This window comes from Lissotriton vulgaris, chromosome 2_1 (assembly GCF_964263255.1).
Source record: "Lissotriton vulgaris chromosome 2_1, aLisVul1.2, whole genome shotgun sequence".
Lineage (NCBI taxonomy): Eukaryota > Metazoa > Chordata > Amphibia > Caudata > Salamandridae > Lissotriton > Lissotriton vulgaris.
Genome location: NC_141687.1, coordinates 493,949,190 through 493,971,165, shown reverse-complemented (window position 1 = coordinate 493,971,165; position 21,976 = coordinate 493,949,190).

Genomic DNA, 21,976 nt, shown 5'->3' with positions numbered 1-21,976 from the left:
TGGATTTATGGCTGGGGGACAAAAACAGGAAGCTACTTTATCGGTTGGTCTCCCATCAACAGGCCAACAGGATCGTCCATGAGGCTTTGGATGACCTTGGTCAGTCTTAGCAATCCCTTCCCGGGATAGCTTGAACCTTCACTCAAAACTATTGCATGTTATACTTCAGACAAGTGGACAGACACGTAGCCATGCCCCAATCCTTCCTCGTATCAGTCCCCTCCCTGGTTTACCCCCCTCTGACGCCCATCCGGCTAGATAAACCTTTTACGGCACAGGAGATTGGAGAGGTGCTGTCCAGTATGATGACAGGTAAAATTCCAGGCCTGGACGGCTTTCCCATCGAATACTATATAACAGCCCGGGAAACCCTTAAACCCTTACCCCCTATCCTCTGTCACTTTATCAGAAGGTCTGATAAGTCGGGTCCTTTCCTCTGGAGTTGGACTCAGCCATTATAGTAGTAATCCCTAAGACCGAACATCTAGCCACATTGGGTGTGTATTACCACCAAATATCGTTCCTCAATTGCAAGATTAATATTTTTGCTGTGATGCTGGTTAACAGGCTCAAACAAGTCCTGACTATGTTAGTGCAACCAGATCAGTGCAGGTTCATGCTACCCTAGAGCAGGAGACACTGTCTCCATTGGCTGCATGCGACGTGGCCCTGGCCCACCATCACGACTGCCTTCGGACCTAGCGGTATTTCTTTTCTACTTTGAGAAAGCTTTAGACACTGTGGACTAGGACTTCCTCCAATTAGTGCTGGCTTGCGCTGGCCTCGTACTGAGATTTCGGAACATGATTTGGGTTCTTTCTTCAAACCCTACTGACAGGGTTTGGGTTAATGGGGTGCTCTCTTATACCTTTGCTATAGAGCGGGAGACTAGACAGGGTTGCCCTCTGTCTCCTCTCCTCTTCACCTAAGTGATAGAACCTCTGTCTCAACCTGTCTGCACGGAACTACAGTACACTGGATGGACCTCGAGTGAGAGACACAAAGATTGCATTGCACTATATGCCGATGAATATTGCTATATCTTGTGCATCCAGCAGTGAGTGGGACCTGATGTCTCCAATTGCTTGAGCAATTTGAACGAGCCTCTACCCTTCGGATGAACCCTTCTAAATCAGTGCTGGTCCTCCTGGCACCAGGTTGAGATTGCTTTGTCTGGCAAAAAAATATTTCTCTCAGCCGGCTTAGCTTTAAATACGTGGGCAAATGGGTTGCTTTGCAACCAGAGCTTACCTGTGTCCTGAACATCCAGCCCCTGTTTCACAAAGCCAAGTCAGACCTTATTACATGACGTGCCCTCCCTTTATTATCTTGGGGCGCATTGCAAGATGATAATCCTCCAGAGATTTCCCTATTTTTTTCAGAAATTGCCACTTCACTTACCCCGGATCCGGTTCTCCCCACTGCATGGTGCCACTGAAACATTTCTGTTGCGGGGTGCAAGGCCATGCATGACCTTTGTACACTGTCAACAGGGCCCCTATGATGGAGGCCTGGGGATGACTAATCTCCATCTGTATTATCTGTCCTCTATTCTTCTTGTCCTCCACGACTCGTTTAATGGGGAAGGTCTGACCCTGCTTATTGCTTATAACTCTCCTTGTTAGGCTTTCCTCATCTACAGGCTGCGCTTACGGGTACCTAGTCTCCCTCTCTCTATACCCCTGGTAACCCGAGTGATGTTTCTCATGTAGAGAACGGCCCATCGACTTGTACGATTGGAGGTTAAACTTACGCAGCAGACACCACTTTGGCACTGCATCTGGTTGAAAGAATTGGTCGTGCTTAGTGACTTACACTCCTGGGATCTCATTTGTATTACGTGATTTGGAGACTTATGGTTGGGGACACACATACATTCCTTTCAGGCTCTTCGACAAACATATACCCTTACAAAGACCCAATTCTATAAATACCTCCAACTCAGACACGCTCCCTACGCTCACTCCCTGCCCACCAATGCTCTCCCAGAGTTTAATCCTCTTGAAGCGAAGCTGCTCATGGGCAATGTGGGCCATGGAGGAAACTTTTCAGATCTACTGCATGCTCATTATCAACTTGACTGGCGCACTGTACTAATTTAGAACCCGTTTGAAGGGCTGGGGAGCCCCTTGATGAATGTGGACTGGAGGGATGCCCTGATTGCTCTCATGAACTTACCAACTTTTCTATATTATGGTTCGTCCAGACCTACTACCTTTACTTTGTGTACTTTTTTTCGACTCACCTATACCGGGCAGGCTTACATCCCACCTCCACCTCTGAGTTGACCAAGAAGACTTTTATCATATTATATGGACCTGCGCAGTGGTGCTTCAGTACGGGACCGAGGCTACCCGAGAATTCTTGGAGGTCCTGAGATTGGAGGTTCCCCTTTCCCCTTTATTGGTTATCCTTGGGGTGTTTGAGGGCTCTGGAGGTATAAGTGCTGACAGGCCATTTCTAAGCTTATCCTTCTTAGTGGTGAAGTGAGACGTTGCCACGCGCTCTATGTCCCCTAGACCTCATGCTCTATTAGGGTGGAGACAGGGGTGTGGATCGATGTAGGCAGTAGGATCGCATGATCTACAAGGCCAGAAGCTAACCCCAGAAGCATGGTCTGGTGTGGGGGAAATGGTTGGGACAGTTTGCTTAACCAAGCAATGATTATTTCATGTTTACTGTAATTGTCGGATGTTTCTACCTTTTATAGACTCTATCTCTCATCTTGTAATGTGTCATGTGTTTGCTTTATGCTCATCTTCACCAACTCTGCTAGCTGGATGATAATTGCCCAGAACCTTTACCTTTATAAAATATGAGAGAAATCATCAGCATTGTAAAGTTATGCACTATGTCATTTTATTCAGATTTTATTTAACCAAAGACATGCTAAGATTGTCTCCCTCTAAATAATGGTCAAGCTGGAGAAAATATGAAAACGGTATGGAAAATCTCACTCCACGTTTCCTTTAGTCCAGGGCTACCTCTTTCCCTCCCAGAAGAGCAGTGCTCCATGGAAGACACTCTCTGACAGGCGCGCCCACCCACTCTATAAATGTGCCTTTGCAGACTCAGCCTGAAAAACAAACAAATTAACTAATGTGTTTCTCTTCAATCCTTGGTATGCACGGTGTCACCGCAGACCATGCTGCTTACAGCAGATGCTTTAGAGACTTGCATGTTTACACCATTGACAAGCTGGGGGGTCACCCTTTATGCACTGACATCTTGGGGCTCCCCTGCACTGCGGGAGCTGAGGGGGTGTCTGTTGCCCCCCTGTTTCACTCCCCTTCCGTATAACTATTTGGAAAACCCATTTTGTGAAACTGAAAGGCTTGTCTGACTCGCAACATGAGTTAATACATGCAAAAAGGCCATTTTGCCGTCAAAAATTCTGTGATTTTGTGAATTAGAGACTTCAAAAATTGAAAATGGCATTGTAAAGAGAGTCAACAGAAGTGATAAAGGGAGCTTAGAGCGCTGGGGGCAGTAGCAGCTTTCCTTCAATCTTCTATGATATGAATACCCATGTCTAGCAAATCTTTTGGAAGAACTAAAATTCAAAAACAATCGCAAGAAATAGAAACAATAGTTACTTTCTTTTTGTACTTCATGACATTCTACACAAAATTGGTCTAAAAAAAGGGATAGGGGGCGGGCCAAGATGGCGGCCTGAGCAGACGGAGATTTTGGTGGCTCCCCGTCTCTATCCCCGCTAAACCCCTTTTTCATCGCCCTTAAGTCTCCCCTGGCATCCTAGCACCCCCGAGGCTGACGGAGGGGCCCTGCTTTGCTCCGACTCGCCTGTGGTCCACCTGGAGCGTCCCTGGATCCACCTGGGTGGCGAGGCGCGAGCGGCCCTGCGGCGGCCCGAAATGGCGGCTGCACCAGCCCTCTAGACGCTCCGCTCTGCTTTCTGCACGCCTGCCTCCTGAACCTGCTGCGGGCCGGCGGTTGCTTTCCCCGCACTCCGCTCTCTGTCCAAAGAAGGGAGCGGGTGCTGTTGAGTGGAGGAGCTCATCATCTGGACGCTCCTGAGAGCGAGTACCGGTCCGCGACGGGGGACACACTACTTGAGGTCCCGGCTTGGGCCTAGTCAGACGCAACGGAAGACTCCGCCCATCGCGGCGCGTCGCCGAGGAGGGCCCTCGCGGCGATCGCGGAGGCCCCCTGCAAGGTGAGGAGCCTGCCTGGGTATCAGGGGGAGCAAGAACTCGGGGGGCATAGTCGGGCTCCCGGCGTTTGCCCCGGCCGGGCCTATGCCCCATATGATGCACTAGCGGCGGAGGCCCGGGGTCACATCCCGCCTGCAGAGACAGTAACCGAGGGGGATGCGAAGAATTAAGAGCGAGGGAGCCCTACTATATACATGCTGACTCTCCGCACAGTGAGCCACGTTGGGAAGCTGCTGTGCTCCTTTTTGGGGCCTCTGACTGTGTCACAACTGGGGTTGCTCCCCCGGGGTGCTGGCCGGGCCTTTGTCGACGGGTCCGGCTCTGGCGCCTGTGGGGCCATATCCACACTACCACATGGCCCACCTGCCTCTTGTCGGCCTGCCGGGCTGTGACCCGGCTTTCACGCTGCCAGAACGATCTGCCTCCTACCCCAGGGGCTAACAACACCGGGCCCGCCCAATAGTGAGACACTGTGGCCTACAGCAACTTTGCCACGACCACGCTTAGGTCCGCACCTCCTCGCCACACCTCTCAACGCCCCCGGATTTCGCACCCAGACCTGGGCTGGGAGCGTGAGTGCCTGAATGGCGGGTCTCAGGAAGAAAGGGGAATGCACACTCCCGGAAATGATGGCGAACACTCAGACACGGGCCGAAAAAGGGCCGTCCTCCCCCAAAACGGCCAAGTCCCAGCCGACGTCATCTGGAGATCAAGTACCTATCACTAAATCCTTCCTGGAATCGCTGTTCAACTCTCTCCGCGAGGACTTCAAATCCCTGAAACAGGACGTTGCTGGAGAAGTGAGAGAACTTAGAAGGGAAGTAGAAGGCCTCGGAGAATGTGTGGATGCCGTGGAGACCACCGACACCGCTAGGAGTGAAGAAGTCGAGCAACTCCAGCAGGAAGTCCTTCGGCTCCAAGACCAACAGCTAGATCTTCAGGCCCATGCTGAAGACCTTGAAAACCGGTCCCGTCACAATAACATACGGGTCTGGGGGGCCCCTCAGAACTCGGAGGGGTCGGACATCATGGCCTACCTGTACGATCTCTTTCGGGACATTTTGGGAGAACCCTCTGTTTTTGACATCAGGATAGATAGAGCACATAGAGTGGGGCTTCCCAGGTGCTCGCCCGCCCCGCCACCGGACATTCTGGCGTTCCTTCCCGACTTTATGCTAAAAGAAAGGATCCTTCGAGAGGCCCGGAAGAATCAACCCCTCCACTTCCATGGACACCCCATGGCTTTATATCAGGATCTATCGGCTATCACTCTCTAGAAGCGGAAAACATTCAAGGTGGCCATGGACTATCTGCGGAAACAGGAGGTTCCTTATTCCTGGGGTCACCCTTTTCGCCTGATCTTCAGATGGGATGGCACCCTACATCAGATGCGATCCCTCAAAGACACTTGTGCTTTGTTGAACATTGACCTGCCGGACGACACATAGCCCTTGAGTCCCTCCCAGAGCCAGTCCAGAGGGGGCTGGCAGACAGCAGGTCATAGACACTTTCCAAAACTGCGCTTCAAGCCCGAAGCCCACATCATTTCTCAAGGAAAAGCTACTGCCATTCTGAAGGTGGCCAATGACACTTCGTCTTCTGATTGATTCCTCATGCCAGGGGGGACTGTCTTAGCATGTTCTTCAGCGGGGTGGGAGGGGGTCGAGGGGCCGTGCAGGTCATCACTGGACTTCACCCTACTAGACACTTTTTACCACAGCCCTGTGTTGGATTGACAGGACTGGGACTTTATCTTCACACAGTTTGGGGGTTGAGACTGGCAGGGTGGGTGGAATTGGGGCTTCTGGGAGGAAAGCAGGAGGAAGGGACGGCCAGTTGGGCCGATGTTGGCTTGGGAGTTGGGGTTTCAGGGGGAGGGTGGGAGGTGAGGAGGGACAGTTGGGGCGATTTTGGGGCGGGGTGGAAAGTGGGATTGCGGGAGGGACCCAGTGTGCCCGGGAGGTCTGTGGGGCTGGAATGCTCATAGCATCTTCATCGGATCCGGCAAGGGGATAGCACTTACATGGCGCACAGCCAGTCTGACCTCCCATGATGGACTTCAGTTTGAAGATATTATCCCTTAATGTGAAGGGCTTGAATAACCCTATTAAACGGAAGGATGTGATCTCGTACCTGGAGAACTCCGGGGCCGACACTGTTTATTGCAGGAAACCCATCTCCTACCTCAATACTGGCACAGGATGCGCTCACGAGCCTTTCCCCAGCAGTTCTTTTCATCTCTCCCAGCGAAAAAGGCAGGGGTGGCTATTTTGGTGTCCGCGCGCTTCCGGGGTAGCGTGGGAGATAAGATGGGGGAGATCAAGGGCAGGCTATTAGCGTACACCTTTTTAGTGGGGGGCCAGAGCTTCACGATAGTCTCCCTTTATGCCCCAAATTCGGGACAGGAAGCCTTTTTAAAGGGCGCCATTTCCGAATCACTTCAATCCCCTACCTCCCTCTTGCTTATCGGGGGGGACCTCAACCTAGTGATGGACACACATATGGACAGGTCGGGACACTGCAATGGGGACACTGGCGCCATTACGACTGCCGGTAAGGACTGGCTACATGAGAGAGATCTGATAGATCTATGGAGGGCTACACATCCCAACACGCTACATTTCACATTTTACTCCCACGTACATCGCACATATGCCAGGTTAGATTACTACTTGGGTTCCTCTGAACTGCTTGCCACCCTCGGAGACATAAGCATTGTACCGGCAGCATTGTCGGATCATGAAGCGGTTGAGTTAACGCTCCGGGTCCCCGCATCCACCCGTCCCCCCGGATCATGGCGACTGCGCGAAACCCTCTTCAACGGCTGGACGTTGCCAAGCAGCTTCGTACGTGCCTCACTGACTATCAGGCCATCAATGATACCCCACGAGATATCGGTGTCGGCCCTCTGGGGAGCTTTGAAGGCGGTGGTCCGCAGCGAGCTTATTGCAATCGCAGCGGCCGAGGCCAAGGTCCGCAAGGCGAAACGGGATGAACTCACTGCTCGAGTCTCCGAACTGGAGAGGGTTCACGGCCGCACCAGTGCTCCACGTGTCTGGAGACAATTGAAGTCCGCCAGAGCCCAGTTAGCCAGCCTCGATACAGACAGGGCAGAATTTGCCGCTCTTCGCCTCCGCGATATTTATTACGTTGGGGGGAAAAAAACTGGCCGCTTGCTTGCCAGCGCTCTGAGGGCGAAAATCCAACGCTCCAAAATCACTAGTCTCATGGACGACTCTGATTTGGATATCACTGGGGAGACCCAGGTTGCGGAGGCGTTCCGGACCCTCTACGCTACTTTATATAACGCCGACTCTGTCTCACCGGAGGACGTTGATGCCTATTAGGAATTGGCGAAGATCACGGATCTATCTCAAGCTAACGCGGATGCCCTAGATGCCCCTATCCGCCTGGATGAGGTACTCACTGCTATCTTGCGCCTTTTCCCTCTCAAATCTCCGGGGCCCAACGGCTTTTTTGGCCGGGTTCTATAAGACCTTCAGCCAACCTCGGCTCCTATCCACACCAGGCTGTTCAATTCCTTCGAAGGCCCGAGCTCCATCCCCCCAGATATGCTTGCAGCCGAAATTGAAGTGCTGCCTAAACCAGGTAAGAAACCCACACATTGCTCCGCGTTCCGGCCTATCTCTTTACTTAATCTGGACCTAAAACTCTTTACGGGGGTCCTTGCAGCGCGTCTTGGTCCATGTCTGCCCGGAATCCTGGAGCCCGACGAATCGGGCCTCGTGCCGAATCGCCAATGCAACGATAACACTAAGAGGATACTCCATTTGACTGACAAGGCCCACTTCCAAAACTCGGATTCTGCACTGCTGGCTGTCGACGCTGTGAAGGCGTTCGACTGGGTCGCCTGGACCTACCTTCAACGGGTGCTGCGGCGCTTTCGGTTGGGGGACCGCTTCCAGGCCAGGATCGCAAGCTGCTACCACCATCCTCAGGCTAGAGTCTGCCTGGGCGGCCTACGTTCAAGCCCTTTTAAGATCCAGTGCGGCACGAGACAAGGGTGCCCCCTCTCGCCTCTCCTGTTCGCCCTGTATGTAGAGCCCCTCGTGCAAAGGATTCGCAACAACCCTGCTATTCACGGCATTACCTTCGGCCGGGAACCCCATGTAATCGGCCTTTAAGCCGATGATATCATAGCTGCTCTGGATCGCCCGGACCGCTCTGTTCCCGCCTTCCTTGCAGAATTGGAATCTTTTGGAGCTGTCTCCGGCTTCAAAATCAACAGGGAGAAATCCCTCCTACTGCCAACCGCGGGCAAGTATACCTGCTTATGGAGGAGGACTATCGTCAAACGCGCAACTGCCATACTTGGGTGTCACTGTCACCTCGTCTACGGAGTCGACGGTAGCTCTTAACTATGCAGCCCTCACCGCCCAAATCCGAACCGATCTGACGTGTTGGTCCAAGCAACCCCTCTCCCTGCTAGGATGGGTAGCGGCGGTGAAAATGTCGGCCTTGCCCAAAATTCTGTACATTTTCCAAACCCTTCCGGTGTTTCCTCCGGTTGGCACCATTGCGCGCCTACAAGCTGCCCTCCATCATTTTATCTGGGAAGGTAAGCGTGCACGCTTACATCAACGACTAGCATACAGAATTGCGGACGAAGGGGGCCTTGGGATCCCCAATCTGTCGCAGTACTTCCAAGCCTCACAACTCCGATATCTGGTGGAGTGGTTCCGACCGGAATCCGAGAAGTGTTGGTTATACCAGGACAGGGCAATGGCCCAGACATCCCTCTGGAAAGTTCCATTCCTCTCCCCGCAACACCGGCCACGCTATCTCTTGCGATCCCCCATCACTCGCATCGTCATGCAAGTCTGGAACACGGTCGCTGTAAAGAAAGGGTTGACTACCTTCCCCTCCCCACTTACCCCAATCTTGGATAACCCCAAGTTTCCACCAGGCACTGCTCCTCATGCATTTCCGCAGTGGCGTGATATTAGCTGTTTCTCCGCCGGTAACCTTTTTGACCTACGGGGCTTTCTCCCTCTCGCGGACATCATTCAGGGTTACGATGTGATCTCCCCCCACCTATTTCAATACTTCCAACTCCGACACTGGCTCACACAACTAGACATCGCCCCCTTAATGGTAGACCTATAACAGATTTTGAGAAGTGGTTGGTGATGAAGGACTCGGATAGGCATCTCATATCGGACCTTTACAAAATGCTTACACCCCCTGCAGCTTCAGACAAGTCGGCTGTCCAGAAACGTTGGGAGGCAGAACTGGGGAGGGCCCTGTCACCCAAGGAATGGAGTTATGTATATTATATAGCCTCTCATACCACCTGCAACACTGCAGGTAGGGAAACAGCGACAAAGTTAGCCATGTACTGGCATCTCACCCCGGTCCGGCTCAACAAGGGCAACCCGACACGTAGCGCGCTGTACTGGAGAGGCTGCAGGGAAAGGGGCACCTTGACTCACCTCCTCTGGGAGTGCTGTGAAATCCAGGACTACTGGAAGGAGGTCCTGGATGACATTGACTCTACCTTTGATACTGAAATCCCTAGATTCCCTGCTTACACTATTTTAGGTCTACCTAATGCACTCACCTTTCCCCTTAGGTCCCCCAGAGGTCGTCAAATGGGGATTGCCATGCAAGCTGCAACACAACACTTTCTGTCACTTTGGGGCTCGACCACCAGGCCCACTCACAAGGGATGGCTACATAAAATCTGGTTCACCTTGGCGATGGAACGTATCTACGCCGCACTCACACACTCCACAACTGCTTATTGGAAAGTCTGGCTCCTGCTACTCTCCCTCTTGTCCAAAGAATTTAACGAGATCACCTGCCCCAGGTATCTTCGCTTACTGTGACTTACGGAGACCACACATGACCCTCCGTGATCCCATGGATAACTGCGATACTTACACCACGAATGCATCCATGATTGTTCCACATGTACGGCACACTGGGTGGGGTGGGAGGGGTGGGGGGAGGCGGGGATCGGGGAGGGAATTCTGGTTTGTATTCCTACAATTTTGTTACCTCACTACTCTTGCCATTTGCAGCCTAGGCACTACACCTCTGTTATGTTAACTAAACCTAGCCTGCTATTTGATCAGTAGAGAAGACATACTTATCTGTATCGTCTGCATTTTATGCCTGATGCATTTCTTTTGTACTTTCCTTTGTACTGTAGTGTAAACTGTCGTTCTTAAACTCAATAAAACAAATTTGAAATTAAATAAAGCGATAGTTTTTATCTAAGAATTAGGTAGCACAAGTTTATTACTTAATAGATGTAAATAAAATCTACATCTATTAAGTTATACATTTATATTGTAAGCGCTGCTTTTTTTGCCTGCATAAAAATGTCTATGCAGATCTATATGTCAAAAAAATTGAGAAGCAGGCATGGATTTTTTACTTCGTTGATCCAAGGAATGTGTTTATTAAATTGATGTGCGAGTTTAATTTGTATAGTTTTATATCAATTTACTATTCTAAAATTGTTGCATCTCATATTACCAAGACATTAGATGACTAAATTTTGCCTTTATTCCTTCACTTTGATTCTGTGCACATGGCACCGTTTTTAGTTATAAGCCTGTAAATTACCCAATCAAATTACCCTTCAGCGAATATGCTTTGCAGCACGTAATTGAATATGCTTCTTGTCATCACATGCACTATTCTATGATTATTATTAAACATATATTCATGCACCATCAATCGGTTGTCGGGCCATTAAGCATTAGTGCACAGTACCACTGATAAAATGATTGAATGCTATACTTTCTAATAAAACTGTGCAGGTTATATTGACTCTGCTCAAATATGTAGAAGAAAAGTTTAATAGTAAGCTGAAAGATAGCTCATTGTTTGGCAATTCCTCAAAGGTACTTGAAAAGAAGACAGCTTCCAGGTATGTTTTCCAGTCCTCTTAATTACATCCGGTCACCCAGCTTCCCTGCAGCATCTGCCAGTGCAACAGCATTCCATGTTCCACGCAGGGAACGCAAAGAAAAGAATGCAAAGCAAGTGGCACAGGTTCCAACACATCCCCTTCCATCACATGACAAACAAAAAGATAATGAAAACATTTGTAACAAGCAGAAGAGAAACAGAAACAAAATAAATTGCAAAGATGACAGGTAAGCAAAAAAGTTGAGAAAATGCAATACCTGACATAGTCCCGGAATCTAGAGGGAACAACACTTGTTCTAGAAAAGGTTGCCCAGGGAACAACCTCATTGACAGGAACGGAAACCATTGAACTTTCCCCCATGGGAGGCGGAGTTGTACAAGGAGTGTGAACCCCAAATTTTCCTCTCACAAGCTCAGCTTTTGACTCCAGCACCAGTGAGACAGAACACTTGTTCCAGCTCTTCCCATTCTCCAACACAACAACCTGCTCTTTCACCTCTCTCTCTCTGGAGCAGAACACCGAGAGGTCCCTTGCGATCATGAAGAGGTTTCTTGATTCTCACCCAGTCCCCTTGATATACTGGAGATGCTCTGACACATCTGATGCATACTTGGCTTGAGCAGCAGCCCTGAAATCAGCTACCATGCCTAGCCTCTGCAGATCCACCTCCTTCCTTGACATCCAATCTTTCTTCAGCTTTGAACCAGTGAAGGACTGGGCTATTCTAAGGCCCAGCGGTGCCAGGGGACAACACCAGAAACCTTTGTGGGTTACCTGTTCCGGCGTACAAATCACAGAGACACAGGACACTTCCTTCGGCGTCAAAGATCAGCGTGTATTTACTGCAGGGATACAGTGATCGCTAGAAGTACAACCTAGTGTAGGTTCTGAGAGTCTGCTTCGAATTGCAAAAGTGGATCGCTCCTTTTATACACATTTTCGTCATTGCACAACATAACGAACAAAAGGTTACAACTCAGTTCCCACAGTAAACTTCAAAAGGATTTCATTCATGTTTTCAGAAGCCTGGAACATAATTACAGTAGCATTGCCGGTTCCCAACTGTAAAAGCACGTTATCCCACCATTAGGCACATTCCACTCTAGTTGTAAACAAGCTAAGAGAAGAGACAGAAACAGGTGCAAGGAAGACAAAGGCAGACGACAGACTGAAAAGAGTGTGGGGGCAATATCGGAAACGTGATCACAGGATCAAAGGATTCGAGCCTAACGCATGCAAGGCTGAAACAATAGACCGGCACGGCAAGATGAGCCTCGAGCGGAGCCATCTGCCTTTGCCGTGTCATTCCCCTAGTCATAAAGACACACTCAAAGGAATATGCTTCTTCTGCAAGAGCTTGGGAAGCCCAGGGTCATGAAGCGGACATTGTCCATTCGTCAGCTACGTGAGGGCAAGAAACAAAATGGATGCCGTATCTAAAATGGAACCCGAGGGTTCAGATGAAGAAACCCACGAATAAGACGAACCTTTCCACGTAGGGTAGCGAAATCGCGTACACCTACTAAACTCGTCATTTGCGGTTCATAGATACCAAAGTCGTCCATATCCGAACATGCCCAAAACGTCGTTGCGATTCTCATGGAACCTCAGACGCTCCTTTTGCCCTCATGTAGGCAAGCACTAGTCGATATCAGAATCAATATCGATATTCATCAGATCGTTCAGATGTTGCTGGAACATTATCTTATCCATCAATGTCTCTCTGGTAACAGATGGCCTTCTTATACACGTTGTAGCACAGAGGCCACATAAGGCAGGACCACACTGCACGCAAAGGCAACACGTGAACAGAAACGTCACAACAACCCCTACAATCATCAGAATCTTCCAACCCCAAGTCGACATCAGACCCCAAAACCATCCTAGAAGCGTCCAATCACGTTCGTCCACATGTATGGACTCGGAGATTTTATGCAACTTCGAGATGGCTTGATAAACAGTTGGAGCGTTATCAGGTATGAAAATACAGCAGCTCGAATGGATCACCTTGCACACACCACCTCTATCTGCGAGTACAACGTCTAGAACCATACGGTTCTGTAACATCATAAGTCTATCCGCTTGAAGCTCTGCCGTCAGGTTACCAAGAGCACTAGGTCCCCAAAACGGTAGGAAACCCTTAAAGAAGTCTCCTGCTTCTTGACCGGCAGTGTCCTCTTTGCTAATAACGCCTCTCACAACTCTGGTCTTGTGATAGTCTGAGGCAACTGTAAAAGTCGGTGGCCAAAGATTTGCAATATAACAGGTGCCCGAGAAGTCACGGGGCAACCACGTATAAGCGCGATCATAACATACAAAATAGGTACCCTTGGCAGTCAGGAAGACAGGGGAAGAGAGCATCGGCAAAACGTACGTCTCAGTACAAGCACTCTTCCCAAGCTGAGCTCTCGGATTACGACCAAAACCTTGTAGGCAGAAATGACCAAGGTGGGGTACGATCCAGATCGGAGACGAGCTCTTAAGCTGTCTATCACCCACTGACATACTATACTCAGCCTCACTCAGATCCTTATATGCTCGCACCTCTTCCTCTGGAATAAGCGATGCATCAAAAATATCTCTATCTAGATCAGCAATCGCTATCGCCAAAGACTTGTGGTTCGGGCCGGAACCAAGGTCTGTGGAGCGTGGCTCTCGACGGGGTAGGAATCTAGTGCACTACGGAACATGGTTTGGAATGCTCGAGCTGACCCCTGGGAGCTATAGGGAAGAACTAAATATGGAATACCCTTATCCATGGTATGTGGCATTAACCCACACACCCAACAGTTGGTAGTATTCATCACCAACTGATGCTGATGCAGGAGTTGGACAAAGGAATTGTTCATAAATTCCGCACGTCTAACCTGTTCATGTTGGGGCAGAAGATGAAAGGAATGTGGAGAAATAGTGGGAACAGAATTCAGATCATGAGAAGGAGAGGTAGGTGAAGTGGAAGGCAATCCCAAAATACACTCCACCCACCAGTAGCATAGAAACAGTTAGGAACAACATGAAAACCTGAAACAAAAAACATTTTGTTCGCAAAATCTTATGCAATTTGGATCTTTGCGCCGACATCCTCTCCATTTCCGACAGCTTATAGAACTCCATCCTCTAAAAACCGTCCGTAACGTTCTTGACGCACCTCGTTCTGAGTAGCGATTATCAATTCCCGGGAATTCCCAGAAATCAACAAAAGTAACCGACCTAGTGTCAGAAACCTGCTAAACAGAAGTAGGTACCCGCACAACCCAGATGGTAGGTTTTAATCAATTAAGCATTCAATATAAATCTCCTAGCTGCACAAGAGAGGAACACACGTGATTTATAAATAAAAAGAACTCAAAAATCAGGAAAAAATGCAAATGTTCACAATGTTCATAGCAACAGTGAAGGGGTAATGTGAATTCAAAAACAAAAGGGAATTTTTTATTAGTCCTTGTCACGCGATCGAAGAAAATATCGAATTTTTCCAGGTCGCGTTTGCTCTTCAAACAACGGTTCAGATGGCAAAACAGTGTTCGATTGTTCAGATGACAGTTCAGAACTTGAATTCTTCAATGCTGAAGACAAAGGTACAGTTTCAGATGATTTAACAGGTGTATCTGACCGAACTAAATCGTTCTCTACAAGTTGGGCATCACTGAATGGCACGTAGCGTGGAAGGGCATCGGTCTCCGTTGGGGCAAATCCTGTCTTGATCCAGTTATCTGCTGGCAAAGGAAGCAGGACTTTCTTCGTATGGGTGGCATGCACCCAATGCTTCCTGCAGTCCAGCCGAACTGCAGTCCTCGTTGCCAGCAAAACCTGGTAGGGTCCCACAAACCTTGGCTCAAGATTACGTTTACTCCCAAAGTTGCGGGTGACCACCCAGTCACCAGGTTGGAGCCGATGTCCAGGACCTTCTGTTTGTGCCGGTAGAGCCTCGAAAACCTGTTGATGAATCAAACTCAATTTAGCAGTCAGGTCATATAAATAGTCAATCAACATTGGATATTCAAGTCTGTCGAACTCCTTAGGCCTCGGAACTCCCCAAATGTTCGCAGGATGGCCGAACACAATCTCATATGGGCTAAGCCCTACTCGAGAGTGCACAGTCACCCTGGTCGATAAGAGAGGTAGAGGCAATGCATCAGGCCATGACAAACTAGTCGTCGCTTGGATTTTGGCAAGTTTCAGTTTCAGAGTACCATTGTACCCTTCCACTAAACCCGCCGACTGGGGATGGTTAGCACTATGACATTTTTGACGTATTCCCAGGCCCTTACACACACTCTTCATCACACTTCCCACAAACTCACTTCCATTATCCGACCATACGATCCGTGGCATGCCATACCTAGGGAAATATTCCTTGAGCAGAACTTTTGCTGTGGACAGGGCAGTATTATCCTTAAGAGGGTAGGCCTCAATCCATCTGGAGAACGCGCAAACCACAACCAAGACATATTTCAGGTTATTGCATCTCTCCATATGGATGAAGTCCAACTGGATAACTTCAAAGGGACATGTAGGGGGAGCAAAATGACCAGGTGGAGTGGGGGTGCCCTTGCCAGGATTATACATCAAGCATACCATACAATTCTTAACCACTCTCTCAGCACACTTAGCAATCCCCTCATTCTTCCATACAGGAGACAACAACTTACATATACCTTTCACGCTAAAATGTGACCTGCCGTGTGCCATAGTAACAACAGCAAGCACATACGCATCCGGTAACATCCATCTCTGATATTCTGACAAATCAAGCCAACATCCATGCGCGTCTAACTTCCCCGTGCCTTCTTTCCACTTAGTCTTTTCAATCTCGGTAGCCTCATTCTGAATCGCATTCACACTTTCAACTGTGTCCTCACACATACCAGTCTCCGCCGGCCATCTCACTGAACTCGTAACGTACCTTCGACTCATCAGATTCTTGGCCGTGTCCTTAGCAATCTCATCCGCAAACGCGTTACCACGACCCACATCATCTGTAACCTTTCGATGCACGCTGCATTTAACGATTGCCACTTGCTTAGGCAATGTAAGTGCATCCAAAAGATCGTTCACGAGCTGTCCGTGTTGGATCTTCGTGCCATGCGACGTCATAAATCCTCTTTCTCTCCACAATCGACCAAAACTATGCGCTACGCCAAATGCATACTGACTGTCAGTAAACACATTCACTCGCTTCCCTTTAGACAATACACACGCTCTGGTTAACGCAATCAACTCTGCCGCTTGCGCTGAATTCTGACTCAATCTCGCAGTTTCCACAACCGTACTCAACGTCACTACAGCATATGCAGTCGTCACATCACCATTCGGCAACTTAAAGCATGAACCATCAACATACAAAGTACCATCGGGATCTACCAATGGAGTGTTTTTCAGGTCAATACGACCCTTCGTCTCTTCGTCAGTTCTTAAGTAACAATCATGTGGCGCTACATCACCTGATTCCACATTAATCGGCAACAATGTCGCTGGATTTAGCACATTACAACGTTTTTATCTGTATATGACTTGCCAAAAGTGTCAACTCATAACCGGACAACCTTGCGCTCGTCAGATGTTGAGTCTTTGTTCGATTCAAGAGAGTGTAAACTGCATGCGGAACCATCACTGTAAGCATATTATCCATGACCAGACCTGCGGACTGTCGAATGGACACCGCAGCTGCCGCCGTCGCTCTTAGACAACTCGGCAACGCTCTGGCTACTGGGTCTAAAGTCGAAGAAAAATATGCACATGGACGCTGTTTGCCGCCAAATTGTTGCGTCAAGACACTTAATGCACAACCTTCCCTCTCGTGCACGTATAGTGTAAATGGCTTGCTGTAATCAGGAGTACCTAACACAGGAGCCGAACACAACGCATCACGCAATTCAAAAAAACTTGTCTGACAATCTTCAGTCCATGGCAAAGGAGTCGGAACATCCTTGCACGTGAGAGCTAACAATGGCTTCGCTAACAATGAAAAGTTTGGAATCTATTGTCTGTAGTATGACGTGATACCTAGAAAGGCACGTACATCTCTCTGAGTTGTTGGCACAGTCATTCGAGCAATCGCTGTAATTCTTTCTGGGGACAACCTTCTTCCCTCCTTTGACAATAAGTGACCTAAATAGGTTACTTCTTGACAACAATACTGTAGCTTAGAAGGTGACACCTTGTGATGTAAGTCACATAAATGCTTTAACAATGATACTGTAGCAGTTTTGCAAATTTGCTCAGTGTCGGCAGCCACTAACAAGTCATCAACGTATTGAATCAAGGCCGCACCAGCTGGTAACACAAATGCATCTAGTTGACTCTTAAGGGCTTGACTGTAGATCGATGGACTCTCACAGTAGCCCTATGGTGCGCGTTTAAACCTAAAGCTGCGACCACCTAATGAGAAGCCAAATAGATCTCTGCTTTCCTCAGCAATCGGAATGCTAAAGAAAGCATTCTTTAGGTCGATCACCGAAAACCAGGAGGCAGAGGCTGGAATCAGGGTCAGCAAAGCTGTAATGTCAGGCACCACAGGAAACTGTGGGATCACGATTTTATTCACTTCTCTCAAATCAATTACAAAGCGGTACACAGGAGGCTTGGATGGATCAGTTCGTTTCAAAATGGGTAACACCGGGCTATTGCACACATTTCCCCGAGTTTCTTCGATAACATCCTTATCGATTAAGTCATAAATGATCGCTAATAGCGCTCGCTCGCCATCAAGAGAGATACGATACTGGGGAATACGCGGTAATCGCACATTCGATTTCAGTTGAACTACATAAGGTGGTATGTCCAGTAGGCCCACATCATTGGGACCTGTTGCCCATAAAGACGCGGGAAGGGAACTCAATTCCGGTGGGAGCTTATCGGTTGACAAATACATAGGAGAGATCACTCTCTGACTTAATGTAAGCTCCACTCCCGTAGGAGAGCAGTACAGAGTCGCATACAATCTCTTCAGCAAATCCAGACCCAAGAGATTCTCACCACAACCAGTAGTTAAAATCAAAGGAGCCACTAGCTCACGTGGCCCGATCGTAAGGGACAAAGGGCTAGAAACTGGATTGCTAACCAGGGCGCCAGAGAATCCAGCGGAAACATTCGTTAAGCCAGACAAAGGTGCGCCAGGGAGTTTTGAATGCATGATGGAACTTTTCCCTGCACCAGTGTCCCTCTCTGATCAACCGGAACTGATACTACTCCCTCTCTCTGTCTACAGCTGTCCTAGTAATTGTCGTCTGCACCAATCTCATGCTCAACATAATAGTCATCCACATGATACTGTGCAGATCTACCAGACGATGTATTGCGCTGACCAAAACAATTGTTTGCGTCCGATGAAGGAGCAGAACGCTCATTTTGATTGCAAGAGGAATCACGTCCTCTACCTCAAGACGCTTGCTGAGGACCACCACGACCTCCTCGGACCGAAACACCATTCGTTCGGTCACGTAAAACCGGACAATTAAACTTTAAATGGCCCTCTACCCTACAATATGCACACTGATTATACCCAAGCATAGATCTGGATGCAGAGGAGTCAGATCGCAACTGCATCCTAGAAGACTGCGCTTGTGGTCGATATTGCTGTTGCGAGTCATTTTGATTGGAGCGCGGAGGATATGCTTGCTGTAACAAGACCTTAGTTTTAAGCTCCTTCGTTTTCTTGTCTGCATGATCATTCTCTTCTTTTTCCCTATTCTCATAATATTGAGCCGTTGCTAATATTTGAGCCGTTGTTGAAACCGCCCATGCACTTTCAGAATTTTTCAATTTGTTGCACAGCTCAGGCAACAGATTTAACACAAACTTATCAACAAACAACCGCTGACCTCCCTCAGTGCTCATATCCTGACCACTATGATCGATAAATGCCTCCTCAAATCTAGTAAAGAAATTGGAGACACTCTCGTCTTTCTTTTGTTTGCAAGCAGACAATTTATCCCAGTTCACCCTCATCGCTGGCATGAGGGTCTTCATGAGCGTAATGATTCTTTGGGGCAGATCCGTGATTAACTGTTCAGGCTTAGCCCCACCAACTTGCCGTCCATCAGCCGCTACGAGTGCAGCCCAATCACCACCTAACTCTGCTGCATGATTCTCTTGACGAATTTTCGCCCAAATCGGTTGCGGTACGACATTACCAAACAACATGTCGATGTCAGCAAGGTTCATAATAGAAGCATCCACTAATTGGGATAACTCCTTGTAATAGCCTGCGGGATTCTTCCGCGGGTCAGGCAAAGATTGTTTCACCTGCAAAACTTCTGACCGCTTCCATGGGAGATGTATCCAGACTCTCTGGAAGTGTGGCAAAATTGCAGGATTGGCATCACCTGGCATCCACACTGGGGGAACTTCTCACATAGGATACTGTCCAGATTCCGCTTTCGGATCATCGGAGTCGTTGTCAAACGACACTCGAGGAGGCACTGTAGATCAAAAAGCTAATAATCACTCTAAGGCACGTCGTACATTACCACCAACAATCATGCCGCTCGAGAACTGATTCAGAAGCTCAGTCATATCGGCCGGTACGTTGTCTAGTTCATCATTATCCCACTCTTCTCTCAAGGATTTGCACATTTCCTCGAACACGAATCTCTGTGTGGGCTCATTAAACTGAGAAAACGTATCAAAAACTATGCGCGAAGTGTACTTGGCAGGGTGTCTAATCCACCTGCGCGCCATAGTCACTAACGTCGCACTCTCCCTTCAACCAGGAATTTGACTCCGTCTCTGAGAGATGTCAGAGACATCGGACCCAAGTATCGATCCGAAAAGTGGAGAATAGAAATTAGCAACAGTATTAGGTATACGACTACGAACAGAAGGAGAAGAGGAGAGAAGCACAGGAGCAACAACATGAGGACTGAACGTAGAAGCAGTAGGAGTAGCCAAGATAGCAGGAGTAGTAGTAACAATAGACTGAGAAGGTACAGGCAAAGGAGCAGTAGGAAGAAGGGCAGGTAAAGGAGCAGGGCCCACTTGAGGAACAAGAGGATTCGGAGGCACAGGACCAACGACAGGCTGACCAGCAGCCTCCGGAACAACAGGTGGAGGAACAGGGGGAACTACAGGAGCTACAGTACCCTGTACATAAGGAGGTGGTGACTTTAAGAGATAGGATAACAAGGGATCCTCTGTCGATTCTTCTCCCTTCTTATCAGAACTTGACGATAAAACCGGATAACATTTATCTACCGCCATGCGATGCAGTCTAGTAGAAACTTCCTTTTCCTTCTCTGCTTTATCTCGCTGATATTGTTCTGAACCTTGCATCATCGTAATGATACCCTCTCTCTTATTTTTCTTAATCTGTTTGATTTCTTTCTGTTTGGCCTCTTTGCGCCATAACCAAAAGGAATCAAACATTGCTGGCCTAGCTTTCTTTTTAAACAATTTTGCCTCGAGATTATCTAAAATCTCAGTTTCGAAACTACCATGGGGTGGCCAACTAAGGACACCATCATTTTTCGTATAACGGATCCAACATTCATTATATACGATAGGGCCCACTCTGTGTCGACTATAGAGCTCATAAATCGGAGTTCCAACTGGAGGTATCGGACACGAGTCCTCCAACCGGGAATCCGTGCTGCAACATTTAAAGAAACCAAACTAAATACTACGGCCAGGCATCGTGCACACTGTGAGAAGTTGGCCTGGTATATAATGCTCACTAATTCTTAGTGATCACTTTGTACCATGCCAAGCAACCCTTATGATGATGGTTGTAATTCAACCTTGTAGACCAGTTATCCTAGTGGTAACGTGGACAAAGCAGTATTAGGCTAAACTCTGAAAGGCATGTGAAGCCAGCTGTTATACCATACACAACCCCCTTGAATACCAAATGAAAGGGACACCACACAGATATATATTGAAAATATATATTGATTTATTAACTATAAAATCCCCTGGACTCTTTATGAGCACAGAAGCACAAGCGTTAAATCACAAGACAGTTTAAAATACACAAAAGTTGCACAATATGGATGAGCCCTATGGGCCACCTAAACCATATATTAAGAAAGTGGTATAAGAGATACCAATAGGAAAGTGAACAGGCCTTGGGCCTTGGGAATCGCTGGAGCTATTCGAGACTAGCAGTGACTAAGTCGGGAGAGGCCCACGGGACTCGGGTGCAGTGTTCAAAGTGCACGCACTTTCCAATGTAAAGTCTATGGTGCATAAAAAGTACAAAGTTAGAAAGTTAGGAACCTTCCGAGTGACCTACGGAGCTGAAACTTAAGACACAGGCCCTTTAGATGTGTACCAGTGCAGGAGCATTGGCGGATCTGAGTTACCTCACCCACAGGAAGCGGGTGCACAGGGTCGAAGTAGTGTCGGGTTTCGTCACGCTGGTCGATGGTGCTTGGAGCTGAAGATGCTGCAGGCGGCTCGATGTGAAGAGTTCCGGCGGATCCAAGGGTGGATCTGAAGATGTGAAGACCTGAAAGCAGAGGGGACAGGGTTCAAAGTCACTAGCCAGTGACTACCGTGGAACCAGATTGGAACCAGGCGATGTCGGGTGCAAACAGGCGTTGTCGGGTAGCTTCTTTCTGCAGCCACGTGGATACCCAGGGTTGAGGACGTCCAGGAGTCGGTCACGAGCTGTCCCACGTAGGCTTCTCGCTGTTGGCGGTGTCGGCGACCTGATCGAAGCAAACAGGCCTTGGCAAATGCAAGCCACGCAGAATTTGAAAGATGTTTATCACTCAGACCAGCAAGGTCAGAGCGGGTCGTCCTTTTTACAGGAGCTTGGTTAGGTCTTGAGCCACCAGACCTGCTGCGTAAATCGTCGGTTTCGTCGCCAAGATGGCCGCTGACCACGTGGCTAGTGGCTGGGATGGCACATCGAGTGGCACAATGCAAAAGAGCCCCACGCAGATCGTGGAGATGC